This window comes from Podarcis pityusensis (genome assembly GCF_964106645.2).
Source record: "Podarcis pityusensis genome assembly, chromosome: 9".
NCBI lineage: Eukaryota > Metazoa > Chordata > Lepidosauria > Squamata > Lacertidae > Podarcis > Podarcis pityusensis.
Genome location: NC_138034.1, coordinates 6,906,886 through 6,931,084, shown reverse-complemented (window position 1 = coordinate 6,931,084; position 24,199 = coordinate 6,906,886). Strand labels below are relative to the sequence as shown.

Genomic DNA, 24,199 nt, shown 5'->3' with positions numbered 1-24,199 from the left:
AACTTGCAAGACGTTTTCGTCTTGCGAAGCAAGCCCATAGGGAAATTCGTCTAGCGAAGCAGCTCAAAAACTGCAAAACCCTTTCGTCTAGCGAGTTTTCCGTCTTGCGAGGCATTCGTCTTGCGGGGCACCACTGTATTATGATTTATTTTATGGCCTGAAGACAGAAATAAACCCAATGGTGGGAGTGGGGGAATAGTAGGAACAGGTGTGGGAGAAGAATATACAGGCAAAGCGACTTCTCCCTTTCAAGTCTCCTCTTGCCCTTACTTGGCATGACCTCAGCAAATGTCGGTTTAGAAACAAATGTTTACAAGATTAATACATGACTTATGAAAGTCATGCACCTCCCCAAAGCAATCTGGACAGCTTCTACTTGAACAATCATTTTTATAGGGAAATGAGCTGGAACCCACAACAGCAATTTCTACCTCCTAGAATTAGTAAGGTAAAGGTAAAGGACCCCTGACCATTAGGTCCAGTCGTGGCCGACTCTGGGGTTGCGGCGCTCATCTCGCTTTATTGGCCGAGGGAGCCAGCGTACAGCTTCCGGGTCACGTGGCCAGCATGACTAAGCCGCTTCTGGAGAACCAGAGCAGCGCATGGAAACGCCGTTCACCTTCCCACCGGAGTGGTACCTATTTATCTACTTGCACTTTGACGTGCTTTCAAACTGCTAGGTTGGCAGGAGCAGGGACCGAGAAACGGGAGCTCACCCCGTCGCGGGGATTCGAACCGCCGACCTTCTGATTGGCAAGTCCTAGGCTCTGTGGTTTAACCCACAGCACCACCTGCATCCCCCTAGAATTAGTGGTAAGCTGCAAATTGCTTCAAGTTCCTTTCTTTCTTCTCCAAAGTCCCTGTCCACACTTTCTCTCCCCCTCCCTCTTTCTGTGTGTATTGACTCTGAATTTTCTTCAGGACCCCCCCCCCCCACACACACACACAACTTCTGAGGTTGTGTGAATAATAGTGAGAATTGGGGTTTTCTACAGCGGTGCCCTTGCCTACTTCACCTGCTTCCTCCTTTTAATATTAATATTAGTCATTTTTTCTGTTTTAGTGCATGTGTGTGACTGTTTTAAAACTTACGTGCTTCACATTCCTTGTGTGCAATAACGTATGCCAGGATGGTATACAAATAGATTAAAGAAACCATTGATTAGAATAGCTGAGCATTTTTTTCTTCATACAAGAAAATGTGGAAATAACTGACTTTAAAAGGTAGGGATGGGCATCTGCTTATTTACCATATTTTTCTGTGTATAAGACGCCCCATGTATAAGATGCCCCCTATTTTTAAGGGAGTCCAATTTAAGAAATGTAGGGGGGAGATTGCCTCGTGTATAAGACAACCCACAGTTTTTCACATAATTGTTAAGTAAAAAAACCTACACAGAAAAGTACGGTATTTATCTTAATCAAGTTAATGGAATAATTTAGAGAGGTCTGTCAACACCTGTTAGCCACTGTAGCTAAACAGAATGTCACGTGTGATATCTAAGGGGCTTGTCCGCACTTCTGTTTGTGCCGTGTTTAGAGAGCAGGAGTCTGAATGGTTTTTCCCCCTTTCCAAAACTGCTCTTTAGCAGTAGATCAGAACAAATGGCAAGCCAAATTGAGTTGAGCGCTAAAGAACAGTTTTTAGTTTTTAGTCCCACTGGATAAGCTGGAAGTCATACTCAGAGTATACCAATGGATTTCCATGAGTCTACCCTAACACTGAATCTTAGCCCTTTTCTCTAAATACAGATGAAATCACTGCCCTTTATGCCCTTTTTGAGAGCTTGTCGGCACCTAGAAAGGTCTTTGGCTGGATCCAGCAAAGCAATTACTTATGGGGCTTCGGTGAGTGAAAAACTTGTCCCATTTGCCCTTCTTTCTTTTGCATTTTGATATATGCTTGTTTTACGACTCCAGCCTTACCAATGTAAAGGAAAATATTTTGTGTGGGTGCATTTACTCTCTGGCATCACTACAGAAAATGCATCAACTCTTAATGTAATGTAACGTCACTACACTTTGAATTGCAGTCTATAAAAGCTTACACCACTCCTTATTTCTCATACTTAACAATGCTATTTTTAATTATATTATGCAGTGCTCCAGAAGCGACTTGGCATGATAAAGATAAAGAATTTGTTGAAAGTACATCTGCTGGGATTCAGAAAGTGTTCTGATAACCAGGGGTGAACGAAGGCGCCGTGACACCCGGCGCATGTGCAGGCTGCATGCGCCATACGTAGCAACGCCGCACATGCGCTGTACATAGAGGTTTGCCGGAGGCACTTCTCCAGCGCTGTATGGACAGCTGCAGCCGCGAGCAGAGGATCTTCTACATGCAGCTGTAGTGGCGATGGAGGGACCCCACCGCCATCCGTACGGCGCTCAAGTGGCGCCGGCAGCAAACCACTATGTACAGCGCATGTGTGGCGGCGTTACGTACAGTGCATGCATGTGATGCTGCACATGCGCCTTACATAGCGGTTTGCTGCCGGTGTCGGGATCCTCTGCTTGCAGCTGCAGCCATGAACGGAGGATCTTACATAACTTGAGTTTCATTACTTTATTCCATCCCATTCATTTCAGTGCAAAGGAATCACAGTGCAAATGGTGGTGGTTTGCGGCGGGGAACATTATTTCATTATCGTTTGCAGACTGAAAGCAACAGCAGCAGCAAACATCAGGCGTTTTCACTGGGTTGACAGGAACTGCCTTGAGTCAAAAAATTTGAAACATTTCTGTGGAGTGGGCTGAAAATGAGAGAGCCCAAACAATCAAACTTTGTAATTTGACATCCATTTGAATCTGAAATGTGAATGTTGATGTCCAATATCATGATTTGAGCATGTTAAGGAATTTTGAATCTGGTTCTGAAATTTCATTTCCCTCTAGATGGAAGTTAAGTCTGGAGAGTTGCAGCTTAGTGATCCTTTCTTGATCTCCCTCTTGTGGTTAGACTATGAATTGATGGATTCCTTCAATTGGAATTCCTTGGAACTCATAATTTATTTTTTCCTCTGGACACCTTAGATTCTTGGGGCTCAGTCGCTGGGTTCAATGTTGACACCTTATCTCCTTTTCTCTTCGGTATCTTATAAGGCGGTCTTTAGGAAGTTCAATTTATTTTGAACAAGTCGGGGAGCATGAGTTCCTACAAGGTGCATATTGATCTGGAGGCTGCAGGTGATCTGTCCCTTTTTCATTGCATTAAGTTTTCTAGGCAGCTTCTCAACTGAACTAGTCCTCAAGGTGGAATTAAAACCACATCATTCAGAATCAAAAAGCCCAGCTAACAGCTGAGGATAGTGGGTGGTTGGTCGCTGTAGGAACACAGGATTTTGGACTAAGATGAGCCTTTGGAATGATCTGGAAGGACCCTTCTTATCTTCTTTAACACATCCAGTTCCTTTGCCCTTTCCTCATTAATTGTAACTGGAAGCTGTGCATGAACGATGTAGACAAATGGGCAGTTCAGGTCCTGTGAGAAAGACCCTTGTGTTGTGACTCTTGCCTTTCATGCTCAGCACCCAGCCAGGTGGGATAGTATATGCCCCCCTGCCCCCTGAAACCCTTCCCCCCCAATCCCTCCCGGAAAAGATCCTTCCGTATGTCCCCTTCCCCCCCCCCAAGAGACCCTTTTTTGCCCCCCTCCCAGCTCCGACCTTACCCCTGATACCCTTCTACACCCCGGAACACTGGGCTGAGTTCGACTAAGCTGCAGTTGTTGGTAAGTATGACAGCACAATGGGACCAGTACCTGCATCACTACACGACTGTCATTGAGCTGCCAGACCCAGTTCAAGTATAGTTGGAGCATACAGCTTAAGGCAATTGGGGAAACATGGCTCCCTGCTCTTCTCCCTTCATATGGAGCGTTTTCAAATCCCCCTGCACCCTGAGGACCCCTCAGAAATTGTTCCACTCCTCTGCTCTCTCTCCCTTCAGCCCACCCTGGAATATGCCCCCTGAAACCCTCCCCGAATATGCCCCCCTGCCCCCTGAAACCCTTCCCCCCCAATCCCGCCCGGAAAAGATCCTTCCGTATGTCCCCTTCCCCACCCTCTAAGAGACCCTTTTTTGCTCCCCTCCCAGCTCCGACCTTATCCCTGATACCCTTCTACACCCCGGAACACTGGGCTGAGTTCGACTAAGCTGCAGTTGTTGGTAAGTATGACAGCCCAATGGGTTATTGTCTACGCAGCTAACTGAAGATGGATCCCAAACTCCTGCCCAATTCATCATCTCCCATGGACTGGGTGAGTGTGACGCTGGAAAAATGGCCTTGTGGGCCAAAGTTAAACAGACCTCTGGGTTATAGTGCCATATTTTACTTTATAAATTGCTTGCTGGTCATTGACCGTATTAAAGATATTTGATTTGACCCACAAATTGGAGGATCCGCGTTTGGTTGCCTGGGATTTGCAGCCATTTGTGTCACAATGGCGGGGTTCCAGTGTCCCTGGAGACGCCAGAGAACTCCAAGGCAGTTGCAGACGGATAGAGAGATATCTTGCTGCAGGCACCAGTGCTCCCATTGCCCAGGACCCAGACCATCCCTCCCTGCCCCCCTCCCCCAATCTGCCCCCTGCCGCAATCTGCTGCCCTCCCCCCTGAGATCTTCCCCGAAGAAATCCCCCTCCCGCCTTCCCCCCTCCCCGAATTTGCCCCCTCCCCCCTGAGGTGGCTGAAAACATCCCCCTCCCCTCTTCCCTGCTTGCCCCTTCCCCCCTCCACAAATATCCCCCTCCCCCCTAAAATCTTCCCCGAAGAAATCCCCCTCCGCCCTGAGTCCCCCTCGAACCTTGTCCCACTCCTCTGCTCCCTCTCCCTTCAGCCCACCCCTGAATATGCCCCCCTGCCCCCTGAAACCCTTCCCCCCCAATCCCGCCCGGAAAAGATCCTTCCGTATGTTCCCTTCCCCACCCTCTAAGAGACCCTTTTTTGCCCCCCTCCCAGCTCTGCCCTTACCTCTGATACCCTTCTACACCCCGGAACACTGGGCTGAGTTCGACTAAGCTGCAGTTGTTGGTAAGTATGACAGCCCAATGGGTTATTGTCTACGCAGCTAACTGAAGATGGATCCCAAACTCCTGCCCAATTCATCATCTCCCATGGACCGGGTGAGTGTGACGCTGGAAAAATGGCCTTGTGGGCCAAAGTTAAACAGACCGCCTGGGAGGTTGACTTTGACCCACAAATTGGAGGATCCCCGTTTGGTTGCCTGGGATTTGCAGCCATTGAAGACATCCCCCTCCCGCCTTCCCCCCTCCCCTGCGCCATTTCTTTTTTTGGGTGTGTGGGTGTGCTCTACAACCATGGATTTTAAAATAAACCTATCAGATTTGGGCAATACTGGAAAACAATTATTTTCCCAGCTCACACTATATCATTTCCCCCTATCCATTGCCATCTTCCTGTTCTGCAATGGGAAATTCCAGCTGTTCTAGGATTAAATATAAAGTAAACTGCACACCTACAACCTAGACAGCATTTTAAAAAGCAGAGACATCACCTTGCCAACAAAGGTCCGTATAGTCAAAGCTATGGTTTTCCCAGTAGTGATGTATGGAAGTGAGAGCTGGACCATAAAGAAGGCTGATCGCCGAAGAATTGATGCTTTTGAATTATAGTGCTGGAGGAGACTCTTGAGGGTCCCATGGACTGCAAGAAGATCAAACCTCTGCATTCTGAAGGAAATCAGCCCTGAGTGCTCACTGGAAGGACAGATCCTGAAGCTGAGGCTCCAATACTTTGGCCACCTCATGAGAAGAGAAGACTCCCTGGAAAAGACCTTGATGTTGGGAAAGATGGAGGGCACAAGGAGAAGGGGACAACAGAGGACAAGATGGTTGGGCAGTGTTCTCGAAGCTACCAGCATGAGTTTGACCAAACTGCGGGAGGCAGTGGAAGACAGGAGTGCCTGGCGTGCTCTGGTCCCATGGGGTCACGAAGAGTCAGAAACGACTAAACAACAACAATTAATAATAATAATAACGTAGGCCACTGATATGCACACTTTTTATCTACCCTTAGTTACTCATCCACCTCCCTCAAGTATAAAAGCAAAATCCATTTGTGTGATGCAGATGTCCTCTACTGGCAAGAGGCAGCACTGAGACCAAATCCATTAACTTCTCCCGAGTATGTACAGCACATGATAAGACAGGCAAACATTAGAGAGAGAGAATTATTCTAGAGAGACCAAAGAGGCGTAATTTCTCCTGATAGCCAACTTTCTCTTCTTTTGTGCATGTTCATCTCTTCCTGAACAGGCTTTTTTCCCTTTAAAAAAATATTTAGGGGTATTCTCATTTTACTACTCATGTTGAAATACTGCCCCTCATTGAGACCAAATTTAGATTCACAAAATGTTTAGGGGTATGTGTACCCCTGCGTCCCCCCAGAAAAAAAGCAACGGGTTTTTGAAACGCCAGACAAAACTGTGGAGAGAGATGACCGTTGCCCTTGCGCCAACTGCCGCCCGGGCCGCGAGAGCGGCGGTTGGAAGCGGGGCGCACGCGCAGAAGGGACAGCGTCTCTGGCCGCGGTTGCCGAGCGAGAGCGCCCGGGTCTCTTTCTGTATATGGAGGAGAGAAGATGGCTCCCTTCCCTGAGCAGGTGGATGTTTCCACGGCCCCGCACTGGCGGATGAAGCAACTCGTCGGGCTTTATTGTGACAAAGTATGAGGGGAGGAGGAGGTGGTTTCTGAGGCGCGGGCGGCGCGCCGGCCATAGCCGTGGCGGGGGCGCGAGGTGGTCGCGCGCCCCTCGGTACGTGAGGCGCCGATACACGCCCCTCGGGCCTCGCTCGGCCGGCGGTCGTTCGCTGCGTGAGAGGGGATGCGCGCGCGCCCGCTGAGGAGAGAGGTGCGCCTGCGCAGCTGCCACCGCTTGGCGCGCGCCGTGACTCCTCTCGGCCACCGTCGTCCGCGCACGTGTTTCTCCCCCCCCCCCCTTCCACTGCCACATACCTCCGCTTGCAGATTTCCCCTCTTTCTTCCCCGGTTTTTATGCGCTTAGTTGCGAACCTCTTTCCCTCGCTGCGCTTCCTTAGCCGGAGACGTGACGCAGCTTCTCCACGTGTTGTTGTTTTTCTCTCTGACGCGGCTTTCTCGCCACACGTGTGCACGCACGCACGCGTGTCCCTGGCTTAAGAACCTTTTCAAAAGGCGGCACCCCCGAACGAAGCGCGGGCCTAAGTGCATTAGCCGCCGACTTTTCCCTCCGACACCCCTCTCCACTATATAACCCCTTCTCCACTGCGATTCCCAGCTATGCAGAAGGCAGAAACTCTGTAGAAGACATGATTGGACTTTTGATGACATGAACCATGCGTGTCGCATATGGACAAAGAAGAGCTCGTTCAAAAATCCAAATGTCAAAAAACATAGGTGGTTGGCACCCCTCTGTGCGCCTCCGGGGTTGAAGTGAAACTCTAGGAGAGCTACAGTGCCTGCTGTGACTGTAGAGACATTGGCATTTCTTTTCTCTGCGCTTCTCCCAGCAGTCCTTCCTCCTCCGGTCACTGCTGTGGATGAACAAGGATTCCCACATGATGAGATTAATGTTGCCAGCCTTCATGTCACATTTGCAATGCAGAGTTGGTGTGTCAGCAGGCACAACGTAAAGGCAGATTTTCTCTCCCTGTATCATTTTAGAGTGCATGTTCCTTGAAGCAGGTGTCTTTGCTTTTTAATTTGGCAGCTTAACAAGTAAGTGAGAGCAAGGAAATGCTGGCAACATTAACCTCATCATTTGGGAATCCTTGTTCATCCACAGCAGTGACCGGAGGAGAAATGCCAATGTCTCTATGGTCACAGCAGGCACTGTAACTCTCCTAGAGTTTGACTTCAACCCCGGAGGTGCACCACCTATGTTTTTTGACATTTGGATTTTTGAACGAGCTTTTCTTTGTTCATATTCGACATGCTTGGTTCACTTTTGCACATTTTGTAGAACTACCAAGGTGGGAGAGAACCCCCCCCCCCCGACAGTGGGACACACCCATGGAGTGAGAAAGCACAAACTGTTCAAGATAGGATGTGGCAGCTTGCAAGCAGCAGCCGTCTAGGAAAGGGCAGTTGTGGGTGCCAGTTGAGAAACGAGAGTGCTGCATACTAGTGGCAGAGTTGGCATTGATCCCTACTTTGGGGGTCCCAAGTAAGGAAGAAGTCTTTGTTGTCAGGCCAGATGTTCCTGGTCTGGGTGATGAGGTTTGCCTGGATGTTGCCTCTGTGGTTGTGCTGGGGCTTGTCCCTTGACTTTGGTTGGGAACACTGATACCTCAGAATAGTCCATAGTCACATATTTCTAGAGTAGAAGGATGGTTGCCAACTTATGGTAGAAAAGCATCATCCTGGGCTTTACTGCTGAATGTAGGAACTGATTTCCTTGAACTTCTTTTTCAAGACACTTCATTTTCTTTTTTTTTTCTTTTTTAATATATATTTATTCAAGTTTTTCAATACATAGACATATTTAAACAAATAACATTAATTATTTGACATCTTTTCATCATTACTTTGGACTCCCCCACGCCTCCCGCACACACTTGCATCGTTAAAAAATTGTTTCCAAACAAATTATCATTTTGTTCGTAATCTTGGATTTGATCATTAGCATATAGTTTAAACTTAAATCTTATTTAGTGGTAGACAATTACTTCTACTCTGACATCCTAATCAACATTCGGCCAAATTACAATACTTTTGCAGATAACTCTTGAATTTCTTCCAGTCTTCTTCCATCCTCTCTTCTCCCAAGTCTCGAATTCTGCCGGTCATCTCGGCTAGTTGCATATAGTCCATCAGCTGCATCTGCCATTCTTCCAACGTAGGTAGATTTTGAGTTTTCCAGTTCTTAGCAATCAGTATCCTTGCTGCTGTTGTTGCATACATGAAAAATGTTCTGTCCTTCTTTAACACACTCTGGCCGACAATGCCCAAGAGGAAGGCCTCCGGTTTCTTAGTAAAGGTGTACCTAAACACCTTTTTTAACTCATTATATATCATCTCCCAAAAGGCCTTCACTCTCGGGCAAGTCCACCAGAGGTGAAAAAAGGTTCCTTCATTTTCCTTACATTTCCAACATTTATTATCAGACGAATGGTATATTTTGGCCAATTTAACTGGGGTCATGTACCATCTATATATCATTTTCATTACATTTTCCTTCAAAGCATTACATGCAGTGAAGTTCAGCCCAGAGGTCCATAACCTTTCCCAGTCTTCAAACATAATATTATGCCCAATATCCTGTGCCCATTTTATCATAACCGATTTGACCATTTCGTCTTGTGTGTTCCATTTCAGCAACAAATTATACATCTTTGAAAGTACTTTAGTCTTAGGTTCTAACAGTTCAGTTTCCAGCTTTGACTTCTCCACCTGGAATCCTAACTTTTTGTCATTTTTAAATACTTCTTTAATCTGAGCGTAGTGTAACCAGTCCCGCACTTTATCTTTCATTTTCTCTAAACTCTGCAATTTCCAATTGTTACCATCTCTTTCTAATATCTCCCAATATTTTGGCCAGTTGGCCTCCATATTGGCTCTTTTTCGGGCCTTAGCCTCTAGGGGTGACAGCCACCTCGGAGTTTTATTCTCCAATAAGTCTTTGTATCTTATCCAGACATTAAATACTGCTTTCCTGACAATATGGTTCTTAAAGGCCTTGTTTGTCTTAACCTTGTCATACCATAAATATGCATGCCATCCAAATGCATTATTAAAACCTTCTAAATCTAATACATCCGTATCTTCAAGAAGTAGCCAATCTTTTAGCCAGCAGAAAGCTGCCGCTTCGTAATACAGCTTTAGGTCTGGCAGGGCAAAGCCCCCTCTTTCTTTTGCATCCGTTAATATCTTAAACTTAATTCTGGGCTTTTTGCCCTGCCAGACAAACTTAGAAATATCTTTCTGCCACTTCCGGAAACACTCTGTCTTGTCTACAATCTGTAGTGTCTGAAACAAAAATAACATTTTTGGCAATACATTCATCTTGATGGCAGCTATTCGGCCTAACAAAGAAAGTTTTAATCTTGACCAACTATCCAAGTCTCTCTTAATTTCTAACCAACATTTTTCATAGTTATCTTTAAATAAACTCAGATTTCTTGCTGTTATGTTTACCCCTAGGTATTTCACTTTCTTGACCACCGTTAACTCTGTCTCCCTCTGAAACCGTTCCGACTCAGTATCTGTCAAATTTTTCCCCAATACCTTGGTTTTTTGTTTATTTAATTTAAATCCCGCCACTCGACCAAAGTTTTGAATCAGTTGTAATACTCTTTTCGTACTAGATTCCGGCTCCTGTAATGTCAAAACTAGGTCATCTGCAAACGCTTTAAGTTTATATTGTTTCGCTCCGACCTGGATCCCTTCCACCAGCCGATCCCCTCTAATCATATTCAGGAGCACTTCCAGAACCGAGATAAATAATAGTGGGGAAATCGGACAGCCTTGTCGTGTACCTTTTTCAATTTTGAACTCTTCTGTAACCACATTGTTAACTATCAGTTTAGCCTTTTGTTCTGAGTATATTGCCTCAATCCCATTCTCAAACCCCCGTCCCACTCCCATTTCTTTTAAATTCCCTTTCATGAATTTCCAGGATATGTTGTCAAAGGCCTTCTCCGCATCTATAAAGATTAAAACTGCTTTAGTATTTATGTTTGTTTGCAAAAGTTCCAATATATCTATGATGTTCCTTGTATTAGCATACATTTGTCTACCTGGGAGAAAGCCTGCCTGGTCTTTATGAATTACTTCATTTAGAACTTTCTTAAATCTACGTGCCAAAACATCTGCAAATATTTTGTAATCCACATTTAAAAGGGAAATGGGACGGTAGTTCTTTAATTGTGTCTTTTCACTTTCCGATTTTGGTATCAATGTGATAAAAGCTTCTTTCCATGATTCCGGCGCCTTCTTCCCCTCCATAATTTCATTGCTGACCTCCAACAATGGTTGTATCAGGTAGTCTTTCAATGTCTTATAGTAGATGGAGGTCAGCCCATCTGGCCCTGGCGATTTGCCCTGTTTCATGTTCTGGATGGCCTGCTCAATCTCTTGTCGTGTTATTTTAGCATTCAAAATTGTTTTGTTTTCTTCTGACAGCTTTGCTAATCCATTTTTCTCCAAAAATTGTTTAATCTCAATTTCATCTTGTGGCCCTTGAGTATATAACTTTTTAAAATATTTCTGAAAACACTTTCTGATCTCTCCAGGGTTCTGAATGCTTCTTCCTTCAATCTCTAGGTTTGTTACCGTATTTAGTTTTTGTCTCTTCTTCAACTGCCAAGCTAGCAGTTTTCCACATTTGTTAGCCGATTCAAAAGTTTTTTGCTTCATTATTTTAATCTTCCATTCTATTTCCTGGTTTATCAATTTAGAATATTGTGCTTGATAAAGTTTAATTTCTCGTAGAATCGGCTGGGACTTTGGGTTAGATCTTAACTTCTTCTCTAGCTCTTTAATTTTTTCCAAAATTTTGTCCTTCCTTTCATTCTGTGATCTTTTCTTTATGGTGTTCTGTTGTATCAGGAACCCTCTCATCACGGCCTTACTTGCGTCCCATATGGTTCTTTTTTCCACCCTGGTGTTCATATTAACCTCAAAATAGTCCTTTAGAGTTTTTTGGGCCTTCTTTACAATCTCTTGGTCTCTAAACAGGCCATCATTCATCTTCCATCTAAAGGAGCCGGTTGGGATCAGTGTCATATCCATTCTCAGTGCGTTGTGGTCGGAGCATGTCTTTGGGCAGATTTCCACCTTTCTAATCTTGGGTGCCAGACTTCTAGTTATCCATATTTGGTCGATTCTTGTCCAAGTCAGTTGGGCTTCAGAGAAGAATGTTCCTTCTCTTCCCAGGGGGTTTCTCACTCTCCAAATATCAATCCAGTCCATATTGTCAGTCATTTCAAAAAAGGTCTTTGGCAGTCTTCCCTCTTTAGTAACATTTTGATTCTGTGACTTATCCATATTGGTCGATACGACTCCATTCATGTCTCCCATCATGATGATGTTGTTGTAATCCAGATAATCCAGCATAGTCTCATGCAACTTCTTGTAAAAATCCGATTTTCCTTCATTTGGGGCATAGATTCCTAATATTAGAATTTTTTCTCCTTGATGTTGTATTTCTATTGCCAAAATTCTTCCATTTTCATCTTTAAACAGAAATTTAGGTGAAAGGCTCTCTTTTGCATAAATCACTACGCCTCTCTTTTTGACTATGTCAGAAGATATAAATTCCTGGCCGAGTCTTTTATTTATTAACACTTTTCTGTGGAGCCTAATCACATGTGTTTCTTGTAAACAAATAATATCCAATTGTTCTTTTTTTAAAATGTGAAAGATTTTTCTCCTTTTCTCCGGACTGTTGCAGCCATTTATATTCCAGCTCAGAAGCTGCAGAGACATCCTGAATAAATCTGGTTATTCTTGCTGGGGTGGTACCTTGTTCTCCTGTCCCTGAGGATCCGAGGGCGCAGGCTCCCCTGAAGGTTCGGGCCCTGGTACTCCAAGTCCTTTGTGAAGATCTTCTCCGTGTGCTCCCAGAAACTTGTCTCTATCCTCCAATGTTCTAATTTTGATCTTTTTCCCTCTGAAAGTAAAAGATAATCCTTGAGGAAACTCCCACCTGAAGATAATTGAGTTGCTCCTCAACAATCTTGCTAGTTCCGTGTAGTCAGATCTAAGGTCCAACAGTTGTTTAGGGATATCCTTGTAAATTTCAATTCTCTTGTCCAGGATGTCCAGTGACTTCCCGTAGTGCAGGCCCAAAATCTTATCCCTTTCCTCCTTGGATCTCAATATAGTCAAACAATCTCTGGGCTTCTCTTTCCTCCTAAATCTTCCAAGCCTGAAAGCAGATACTATTTTAAAATCTTTTTCCTCTAACTTCCAAAACTTGGAAAGTTCTTTGGTCAAAAACTCAGTTAAATTGTCTTCTTCTACTTCTGGTATTGACCGTATCCTCAAGTTGGCCTCCCTGTTCCGCAGCTCTGTCATCAAAAAGTGAATCTGATGTTCTCCAACTTGTTTGCTGAGTGGTCTAACTTCTTTCTCCAATTCTCCCAGTCTTTGACTAGTATCCTCAGCCAATTTCCGGTTTTCACCTACAGCCTCCTTCAACTCTCCAATGGATTGGACATTCTGTGCAACTTGTCCAGTTAATCTATTCAGACTTTCTGTATTCTGGTCAATTTTAGCCGTTTGCAAATCAGCCTTTCTATCCAAAGCCTCCAATTTTTCAAAAATTTTATCTAAAACAGAAGCACTCCCTCCTGAGGCCATATCTTCCAATTGTAATTCTTCCGTTTCTCCCTCCCCTGCCTGTGACAGGGAGGCCGCCTCTGTCTCAGGAGGCAAAGTGGAAAGCAAAGCAGGCACAGATGATCTACGCTGTGAGGCTGCAGATAAAGTTAAAGTTGTTTGTTTGGTTCTTCCCCTTTTCCTTGTTCCACTCATTCCAAAGTTATCTAAAGGCCAAGGTCAAACTGAGTTGTTCCCATGAGAATGTAGAAGCCCAGATGCAACAGTCAAACAGAAGGCCGGGAAAAGGAAAGTAAAACACAGTCACTGCTGTAAGTCCAAAATCCTCTAGAGGGAGCTTAAAATGTCTTAAGGGAGAAAGTCAAGTCCAATTCAATTATAGCTCTAATTCAACATCCAACGACCTCCACAAAGTTAAATTTTTACAGAGTATACGTAAGGCAAAACAGTATTTCAGACAGTGCTTAGACTGCAGATGTTTCAAAATAACAAGTTCCAGCTCAGAATGTTTCAAAGTCTAAATTCAAAGTATCCAATGTTGCAGACTGATGCTCAATTACTCAGGCAGCTCCAGCACCTGGGATTCTTATTTAATTTGTAATCCACTGGTTCAACAGAAGAAAGATATCCTTGTTCCCAAATAAGTCCAAAAGCAAACAGCTTAAAATCTCTTTGCCCTTAGCTATTTTAAATAGGTGCCAGCAATTGATTAAAGCATCGCTTTTAGTCTCCACTCCTCCTGTTCTTTGCTTTCAAGTTCAGTGTTAGCGGAAGACGGGCTTCCTGTTTATCGTCACTCCGCTTTCAGCCAAATTCAAGATTTTAAAGGTCTCCAAAAATTCTTAAAGTCCAAATTACTCACGAGTCCAAATTAGAGTCCAAATTACTTAAAGTCCAAATTACTCACGAGTTGCAGCTTTTCTGAATTTGAAGATTGCAGGAAGAAAGGTCAGCGCTGACCGGCAACAGCAACGCGGCTTCGCTCCGTTGATTGCGCAACGACCCACAGCGCCGCTACCCCCTCCGCGATCCGGAGCCCCTTACGGGGTCCCTTCAACGTTTTGGGGGCTGCTTCTGGCGCCCGCCGGGTCCCAAGACTACAGGCTGCTGCCGCCTGTAGTTTTCCTTAATGGGTCTCCGCTTCGCCGTAGCGGACGACCCGTTTTCAGCGGAGCTACCCTCTCCTTACAAGGATCGGGCAGCCATTGCCGATCGCGCCGCCTCCGGAAGTGAAGAGACACTTCATTTTCTGCCTGCACTGGTGCTAGCATTATAGCCTCGCTGGCACATCTTAGTGTAGTATCTTTTCTAAACTAATGAATATGTCCTGGAAGTCTCTGAACCTCAGCACTGAACGACAGCACAACCCTAAAAGCACTTTAAAAGCTTGTACTCTTACCAGATTTATAATCAAAACCTTTTTTCCATAATTACAACAAAAATAATGTAAATAGAATACATTTACTACTGAAGTTAAAACTGAGGTTTTGATATATTTGCCATATGTTAAAATAACTTTAAAGGACTTTTTACCTGTAATAATAATGTGTTGTCAGGTAGGTTTTGTTTTGTTCTTAATCAGAGTTAGAAACACCTGTGGTGGGGAGGGGAAACACATTTGACCAGGGAAGTGGGATGGTGTCAAATACCTTTTTAGAGGATAACATGATTTATTGAGTATTAGCCCAGAAAGAATTTGATCATTTTTTGTTTCTTCCCATCAGCTTTCTAAGACCAACTTCACCAACAACAATGACTTCGGGGCTCTCCTCCAATCCCTATATGCTACTTTTAAGGAATTCAAAATGCATGAACAAATTGAAGATGACTACATAATTGGATTACTTCAGCAACGCGGCTGGACTGTGTGTAGTGTACACTCAGACAATAAATTCTCAGAAATGCTTGGCCTCTGAGAAAGGGTTGAAGAATGTGAAGGTGAGCTTTCAGAAAGAAGAGTGTCTGGTTTCCGGGTGGTACAATGCAAAATCCCATTTCTGAGATCATGTGTGAATTTGTGCAATCTCAGTGTAGTTCTGGTACCACACGGCTGGTTGTATATATGCTTGCTTAAAAAGAAGCCATGCTACACTTAGTGAGGCTTATTTCCCTTTCTTTCCCAGCTGTGCTCCTAACTATTTCTGGTGCTCAGAGAAGTAGTCTTACTTTCTTTTCTTCCCTAAGATTTGTACAAACCCCCCAAAGTTTCCCAACCAAACAGTATTAAAACTGCGTGGAAAATTGACATTTGTCAGTGTGCTTTAGCGCACTTCCTGGGTGAGGAAAATAAATGAAATAAATTGGAAAACTGCTGACTCTGACCTCCTCTTGGGCTGCCCATTCCTCCTTGGCCACTGTGGTGCCTCCAGGCTACCAGCTCTGACAGAGTTTATTTTGGCCAACCGACCTCTCTTCTTTTGTCTTCTTCCAGTTTGAGACCATCCAGGGGGCAGAGCCCCCAAGAAGAGGCATCGCCTTGTGGGGAGGCCTTGCAAGTGAGTTTATCCTGAGTGGTGCAGGGAGGGGAGAGAGGTTACTAGTTTCCATAGAAACACATCACCTGTAGTTTCCCTAGAAAAAAGATGTTCCTAAGAGATTTGCCCTGTACAACAAACCAGGTGCTTGGGTTTTATTGACACCCAAGGCTCTCACTGGCCCCTTTTAAGATATGTAGGCACCCGGCTGTCTCGGGAGACAAAGGAGGAGTGAGGTGTGGGAATGTTCAGGGGTGCAGGAGAGGATATATTGTGAGATTATATCCTAATCCAACTTGTGCTAACAAGTTCCCAAAATATCAGCAGAGTTTATAGACATTCCCCTTTAAGTTCGCAACGGTAACGTGTGCACAGGTTCGCTAGAACCTCTATAATAATTACTCTGGTAATTTCCCCTTTGCTCCCTCTTAAAATACAAGACATGACACAGTCTTTATAAAAGTATAAAAGAGTTTACTCACGTTCTGTTCACAATATGATCCCAGAAGGCAGACAGCTTAAAAAGGTTACATACATTCAGAATCTATCTTGTAGCAAGATAGTCCTTATCTCCTCTCTTGGCTGAGAGCAAAGAGGGCATCCTTAGATGTTTCCTCATTGAAGGAAAATGGCAGAGAGAGAGAGAGATGGCTGCCTGCCCTGTGCTTTTGTCATTACCTGCACAGGTGAGGCCACACCCACCTCTGGTCACATGCGGAGGAAGTCCATCCCCAGGAAGTTTACCTGCTTGCTGGACAGACATCCCTCCCCATGTTCTAACATGTACACTCTAGGAATGTTGTCATTGACTGCTCCTGTGTTTACATCCCACATAAGGTCCTTTTGGGGGGAAGTCAAACTGCTGGAAGGTGGCCTGCTGTGGCCGTAGAGGCTGATAGGGGAGTGACATGTTCTGTTGCATCTGGGGCAGAGGTAGGCATCCGGTTGTGCTGCTGCATTGGCACCAGGGCATTTCATCTCTCTGCGCTCCTAGCAGTCATTCCTCCTCCGGTCATTTCTGTGGATACACGACTATTAGGCATTCATGCACTGCAACCCAGTTCATCTCAGGGCTATCCATAGCCAATTGGTGAGTGACACAGAGTCACAAAGCCTTAATCAGATGAGGAACAACCCCTGTCTCTTGTAAGAGAGGACATCAGTGGGAGCTGCAAAAGCATTTCCTCCTCCTCCTTGCACTCGAGATGTTGACTTCGGTGTTTCCCGGTCACCATGCCACATTTGCATCCGAGCGAGGGACAGGTAGCACACCAGTTCAGCTCAGGTTTTGAGACGATAACAATTATGGGTGTTAAGGTAGCCATTATTTCTCCTTTGGTCCATTGACCGATAGGTAGATGCAACTGCAGGCCACAGAGAGGGATGTCTGAAGAAGTGGGGATCCTCTCTTGAGAGGCAGCAGGAGGTTCTGCTGCTCTTGCTGCCCCACCAGCAGCCAAGGCAGAAAGGAGGCTGGGGAAACCCAGCCAGATGGGCAGGGTATAGATAATAACAATAAAATGCCAGGAGATTGTCAGGGGTGGATTTGGGAAGCAGGAAGCAGACATAGGCAAAGTGAGGATCCAGGCATGCTTCTAGCTCCAGAGAATTTAACCACAGAAATACTGAAAAGGTGTGTGTTTTTTGCTTTATTCCTTCTGCTATACACAGGAAATTGCACCAAGGAGCGAAGTGCATTGCCGGGACTTGTCACACCCTCTTTCTTCAAGCTCCACTTATACCTACACCCAAAAGCAAAAACATTCCTCCATCCCCCCTCAATAACACCTGCCCGCCCACCTCTCAGGTTTCTGCCTCCCACATCCCAAAAACATTCCTTCCCACCCCGCAAAAACCCATCATTCGTACCCCCCAAGTCTCCATCTCTCTGCACCTCTCAAGAACCCCCAGGGGGTTTTTAGTTTCAAGGGAGAAAGGGGCATATTCTGGGACAGTTTAAGGGGGCATATTCTGGCCAAGTTCCAGGGGGCATGGGGGCATATTTGGGGAGGGTTTCCGGGGGAAGGGGGCATATTTGGGGAGGGTTTAAGGGGGGCATATTCCAGGGTGGGCTAGAGGGAGCAGAGGAGTGGAACAATTTCTGAGGGGGACTCAGGGCGGAGGGGGATATCTTCGGGGAGGATTTCCGGGGGGAAGGGGGCATATTCCAGGGTGGGCTGAAGGGAGAGAGCGCAAAGGAGTGGAACAATTTCTGAGGGGGACTCAGGGCGGAGGGGGATATCTTCGGGGAGGATTTCCGGGGGGAAGGGTTAAGGGGGGTAGGGGCGTATAGGAGGGAGTGGGCAAGGGCGGAGCTGGGACGGGGGTAAAAACTTGGCTAGAATATGCCCTGTGAAACTTGGCTAAAATGTGCCCCATGGAACCTGGCCAGAATATGCCCCCCGTTCCCGGAACAGACAAAATATTCAGGATAAAATCAATCTAAAAATAAAAAAGGGCTGGGTGATTGCCTGGTGTTTTTGAACTTATAATTACTTAGAGACAATATAATACAGAAAAGCAGAAATCAAAGACTTGATGACAAAAACATTGAAATTATGAAAGAAATCCCAACTCGCTTACTTAAAAAAAGAAAATTACAAAACTATCGGCACAGCACTTTGGAAAAACAGAATTCCGTACAGATGGAATTCCCCAAGGGAATCACCTTCACGTATAAAGAAAGGAGGAAGACCTTCAGAACTGTAGACAAAGCAGGAATCTTCTGGAGAAAATACAGGAAGGACCTGGGAGGAGAAAGAGTTCAGGAATTGGAGGAAGAAGGACTGGAGTAAAGAAAACTAGGAAAATAGAAGCAAAAAAATCAAAGGAAATATGACGGAAAACTGATTTAAAAATTGTTTTTATTTGTAAGGTGATTTAATTAGAATAAAATTATATGACACTTATTTGTATCTCACAGAATGTTAATGGATTAAATAACAAACGTTTAAAAAAAGAATAGAACAAATACTCAAGGGGGGGCGGCATTATCTGTTTACAAGAGACGCACATATCCAGAAAGCAAAAAAAGGTTTTGAAAAAGAAAAGGTTAGGCATATAATTTATAGCCTCAGGAATGGAAAGAAAGAGAGGAGTGGTAATTTACACGAAGCAAAATTTAGACCCGAAAATGTTCAAAGATGAGGAAGGAAGAACAATAGGAGTGGAAATAAAACACAACAAATAAAAAATAATCTTTGTAGGAATAAACACTCCCAATAATAATAAATCAGAGTTCTACAAAAAATTGGAAGAAAAATTGTGGGATTATAGTAGTTATATTACTTATGGGAGATTTGAATGGGGTAACATCAATTGAGATGGACAGAACCACCAAAGATAGCATCTCAAATGAAGGTAAGACTACTACTACTACTACTTTCAAATGGTAGAAAATTTTAACTTACATGATGCATGGAGAATTAAGCACTCAAATAAAAAGGACATCACCCATTTTTCCGAAGCTAAAAAATCAGGAGGTAGAATTGATAGAATATGGATATCGAAAAAATTAAAAAAGCAGAAATTTTAAGTAGATTAATATCCAGTGAAAATACATATTACAGTTAAAAAAACAAACGAGGGGAAGGTGGAGATTGAATGACGAGATACGGAAGGATGAACAAACAGTTAAAAAAGCTAAAGAGACGTTAATAGAATTCTTCGATATGAACACAAAAAAGGAAGGGATTGACCTTTATTTTCTTATAACATTCCCCTTTGAGCTTGAACCAGGATGTCATCTCCCATGCACTCTTTCCACATGATGGCCATTGAATCTTCTCCTGGTGATACCCCTCTTTAGCAGAAGTCTCTTAGTGAACACCCACCAATTAATTGACAGCCCCCCCCACACACACACACCACGCCTGCTGCTCCTGCCCTGGGACGTGCCCCTTTGCAGCCCAGAATAGGCTCCCTGGCCCAGAAGGCACCCCCCTCCTCACAGAGTCCTCCCCCGAACTTGACCCACCCCTCTGCCCCCTCAGCCCACCCTGCAGGACGCCAACCCTAGGAATGCTCCCATCCCTGCAGTGCATTATTCCGCTGCCTCTATTGTCAGCAAGAGCAACCAGGTGAGTGAGGGACTTCTCCAGTTATTTCCACTATCCTTTATCTTGGGAGAAGCTTTCACAGACTGCTATCTCATCAGATGCATGAAGTCTAATAATCCTATCATTATCACTACATGTTATTTGTTCTAGGAAAATCCTTGGGCTCACTTGGATTACCAAGCAAAGACACCAGCAAGGAATATAGGACTAAAACAGCAGCCAGTAGGCCTGGTCTTTATTCAAACGACTGTTGCAACTGGACTTCCACCCACCCACCCCATAGAAGCAGCAGGAAGAAGCCCACAACAAAGGATGGCTCCCACTTTTATCAGTTTTATAAAGATACCCACAACACCCCTAAAATTACATCACATACATCACAAATACATCACACATTGGGAGGGTCTGGCGACAGAAACCTGAGCATCAGGGCTTGACCCCACCCTTCTCTTGACCTCCAACATACAGGTGAAACTCGAAAAATTAGAATATCGTGGAAAAGTTCATTTATTTCAGTAAATCAACTTTAAAGGTGAAACTAATATATGAGATAGACTCATGACATGCAAAGCAAGATACGTCAAGCCTTTATTTGTTATAATTGTGATGATGGCATACAGCTGATGAAAACCCCAATTTAACAATCTCAGAAAATTCTAATTTTTCGAGTTTCACCTGTACACCCATCAAGTGATACAAGAGATATTTACATGTCCTTGTTTCCCAACCAAGTTGATCACACCCTTTTGTCTTGATTGGGTTTGCTATTGCTTCTGGAATTGCTACACTCAGGTATTAGGATGCCAGAGATTATCAATCAGGCAGAGGGGCTGCTGAGTACCTGAGCTCAGCAGATTTAGGGATTATAGCTGCCCGCACTCATGTCCCAAGCTGCCCCTTGGTAGCCATTTCCTTCCTGAACAGAACAACTTTGAAAATTGGTGGTGGTGTGTGTTATGTGGTGCTCTGAGGAGACATTGTGTGTGTGAACAAAGGGGGGATGCATACTGCGTGCTGGAGGGGCAACCCCCCCCATCATTATAAAAAATCCTATAGCAATGAGAGAGAGAGAGAGAGAGAGAGAGAGAGAGAGACAGAGAGAGAGAGACCTGAAGCACCACTTTAGCTAATGGGGCCTCCTGCTGCTGCCACACCGCCGGAGCACGGTTTCTGTTCTCATCCTGAAGCAAAGTTCTTAACCTGAGGTACTATTTCTGGATTAGCGGAGTCTGTAACCTGAAGCGTATGTAACTCGAGATACCACTGTATCTGAATCATAGTCCAATTAAAAATAATAAACAAAAATAAACAAAAAACCTGATTGTAATCCAAATTGTAATTATTAATTTTTCCAGGCTCCACATAGTCTGGACCTCTGAAGCATATCTCCAAATCTTCATTCCTGCCTCTTTTCATTGCTTTCATGTTTTCCGCTTTCTGATCGTAACACTTTAAAGTTCTCCGTCCCTGGCTATGCGATTCTCAGTCATGTCAAAAATCATATATCTAAAGGGAGATGGAAAAGGTTTCTCTCAATATTTTCTGTGCTTAGAACTCTGTACCTAAGAAAGGTTGCTCTCAAATATTATCTGCAGTAAATTCCTGTGCTAATCCTGTGCTAATCTTACTTCTGCAAATTTTGGCCAGACAGTTAGCACACCGCCAGTGACTGCTTGCAAAATTTGGCTGACAGGTCAAAAGTTCGTTTCCTGCCTAGCCAGCTAGCAAGAAACCGCTGCTGTTAGCAATAACTAACCAGACCTGCTAAATTTGGCTGGCGGGTCAAAAGTGCAGATTTAACCAGGCCTGCTAAAGAGGCCCCTTTTCCTGTCTTATGCTTACTAATGCAAAGATGAGAAAAGACACGTGTACGAAGGAAAGGGGAGGAATGTTTAGCAAGCAATAAAATGTGTTTAGCAAGCAATATAGATGTGCCATGTAAGGGAATAATTTGAGAAGGTATGGGAGGGGGGAAGAGTGCTCAGAGAGTATAAGAAAGTTTGCTGAAGTGTCTTGCTTTACAGCCAGTATATTTTCAGGAGCTATCCAGCTGGTTGTCTCTGTGTACAGATATTGTCTCTGTGCACAGATTTCAATAAACTTTTTCTCCAAAGAAGATTTTGCTTTCCTGGTACTTTTGTTCCCTCCAAGGTCCGGGGATGGCGTGGCTGATGGATCCCTAGGTAAATAAGGCTTCATTTCTTTGGGGGCTCGTCCGGGATAAGCCCTCTCCCCAATACGGACCGGAGGGCCAGGCTCAACCAAGGTGAACAGCTCAGCAGCGTTTGCAGGCTCCCGTGCGCACCCCACCTGTTTCGTGGGGGGAGCCAGCCACACTGTCCTGCAGTGGAGACATCTTGTTGAGGGAGAAAAACAAAGAGGACGGCGCCGAGGGGACAGGTCCGCAGCGGAAAAAGGTAAGCCCAAGGGAAAGGGCGTGGGCCCCCAAGGAAAAGGGGGGCGAGGTCTGATCAGCCTCACCTGGTTGGGCAGTAGAGTGCCAGCCACCAGGAATAAGGGGATTGGTTGGGCAGTAGAGTGCCAGCCACCAGGAATAAGGGGATTGGTTGCGCAGTAGAGTGCCAGCCACCAGGAATAAGGGGATTGGTTGTGCAGTAGAGTGCCACCAGCAAAAATTTGGAACAGAAGAAGGAGGGAAAATTATTTTTGTGTGTTTTGTGTATTGCATGCTGAAATTATTTTGGTGTGTTTAGTGTGTTACATGTTGAAATTATATTGGTGTGTTTTGTATGTTGTATGTTGCATGTCAAGATACTCTAGTGGCTGAATTGTCAAGTGTGGGCCAGGGCTTAGTGTCCCCTTGGCCGAGCGATTGTAGGTCTGTTGTGTGTGAAGTATCTGGAAGAAATGGGTTCTGGCCAAAGTAAAAGTACCCCTTTGAAATGCTTTTGGGGATTCAAGCTGATGAGAGGGGAGGATGAGGAATTTGTAAAAAGATTAGTTAAGTTGATAGGTGATAATAAGAACAGGCAGAACGTTTGAGAAAGTATGTGCAACCTTATGCAGGAGAAGTGGACGTCAGTCCCCATATGTTAAAAACAGCGGGATGTGTAGGGGAACAGAGAAGAAAGTGGCAGAAAGAGTGGGGAAGGCAGTGAAAAGAGTGACCCTCCATAGGGCACATAAGGCACAGGAGGAGGGCGCGGCCAGAGTGATGCCTCTCCATAGAGTGTATGACCCTCTGGCCCCCACGGGACCTAACGGGGTGGTGCCCAATAGAACTTATACAGTTCAACATGTCCCCTTCTCTAGTGCAGATGTTTGTAATTGGAAGAACCAAAACCCTTCATTTGAAGAAAACCCTGCCAAAATCATTAAGCTGTTTGAGGGAATTTTTTTTAAAACATACAACCCCACTTTTATGATGTGCAATATTTGATGGATGCCCTGCTAGCTACAGAGGAGGATAGGCGAATTCATGCTGAAGCCCGAGCACACATGAGAGCGCAGGGGGCAGGAGATCAAGCTGTTGCAACAGGATATCCTGAAACTACACTGAATTGGGATTATCAGACCATTGAAGGGCAAAATACCCTCACCACTTATCGCCAGAATGTCTTAAATGGCATGAGGAGGGCAGCCAGAAAACTCACCAACTTTGTGAAGGCCAGAGAAATAGTGCAAGGAACAGAGGAGGCCCCTGGAGCCTACTTAAAGAAGCTGAAGGAAGCCTACCGCCAGTATATCCATGCCCCTATCATAAGAACTGCCTTTGTAGCCCAAGCAGCGCCCGATATTTGCCGAAAAATCCAGATGGGCCACACCCTGAAATGGATGTTAGAAAATAGCCCAAACCACTTATAATCAGAGAGAGGAAGAGGCCCAGAAGAAAAAAGGAGAAGTACCAGGCAAAGAAGTTGATGGCCCTGAAGACGGGAGGTCCACCATTAGAAGAAGAAGAGGAGGGCGAGGCCGCTTAGGAAAGAGTCAGCGTGCCATCTGCCGAAAGGCACCTATTTCCTCTCCCAGGCTAAAATGAGGAAATGTCAGATGCTACTACATCCGCGTTAGAAATTCCAAGTCACCACAACCCTCAACCCAGCTGCCCTATTACCGGTAGGAGTAGGTGAGGAGCCCACGCATGACTGCATTGAAGTAATGGATGAGGTGTATTCTAGCAGGCCTGACCTTAAAGATGAAGCAGACCCCCAGTGGCCATCATGGTTTATGGATGGAAGCAGCTTCATTGAGGCTGGACACCGGAAGGCAGGTTATGCAGTGGTAGCCCTGGAAGACCAGGTGATCGAAGCAAAGTCACTCCCGCCTGGAACATCGGCCCAGCTGGCAGAGCTAACTGCGCTTACCAGAGCCCTGAGCCTGGCAAAGGGACAGAAGATAAACATTTATACAGATTCTAAGTATGCAT

The 24,199-nt window shown here is 45.0% G+C and overlaps 2 long non-coding RNA genes across 4 annotated transcripts; one reads left to right on the top strand and one right to left on the bottom strand.

The window, feature by feature from the left end:
• Window positions 1-2,551: 2,551 nt before the first annotated feature.
• On the bottom strand, window positions 2,552-5,856 carry LOC308484950. 2 transcript variants are annotated; one of them, XR_013990207.1, is made up of 2 exons: window positions 5,516-5,856; window positions 2,552-3,481 (listed from the first exon to the last, which is right to left on the bottom strand). It is a non-coding gene; the product is annotated as an uncharacterized lncRNA (long non-coding RNA). The 2 variants fall into 2 exon arrangements; XR_013990208.1 differs by lacking the exon at window positions 5,516-5,856 and adding an exon at window positions 5,173-5,509.
• Window positions 4,006-17,747, top strand: LOC308484938. 2 transcript variants are annotated; one of them, XR_013990191.1, is made up of 6 exons: window positions 4,006-4,259; window positions 4,960-5,123; window positions 6,037-6,684; window positions 15,005-15,218; window positions 15,712-15,775; window positions 17,426-17,747. It is a non-coding gene; the product is annotated as an uncharacterized lncRNA (long non-coding RNA). The 2 variants fall into 2 exon arrangements; XR_013990192.1 differs by lacking the exon at window positions 4,006-4,259 and having other exon boundaries at window positions 4,988-5,123; window positions 6,037-6,621.
• The last annotated feature ends 6,452 nt before the right edge of the window (window positions 17,748-24,199 follow it).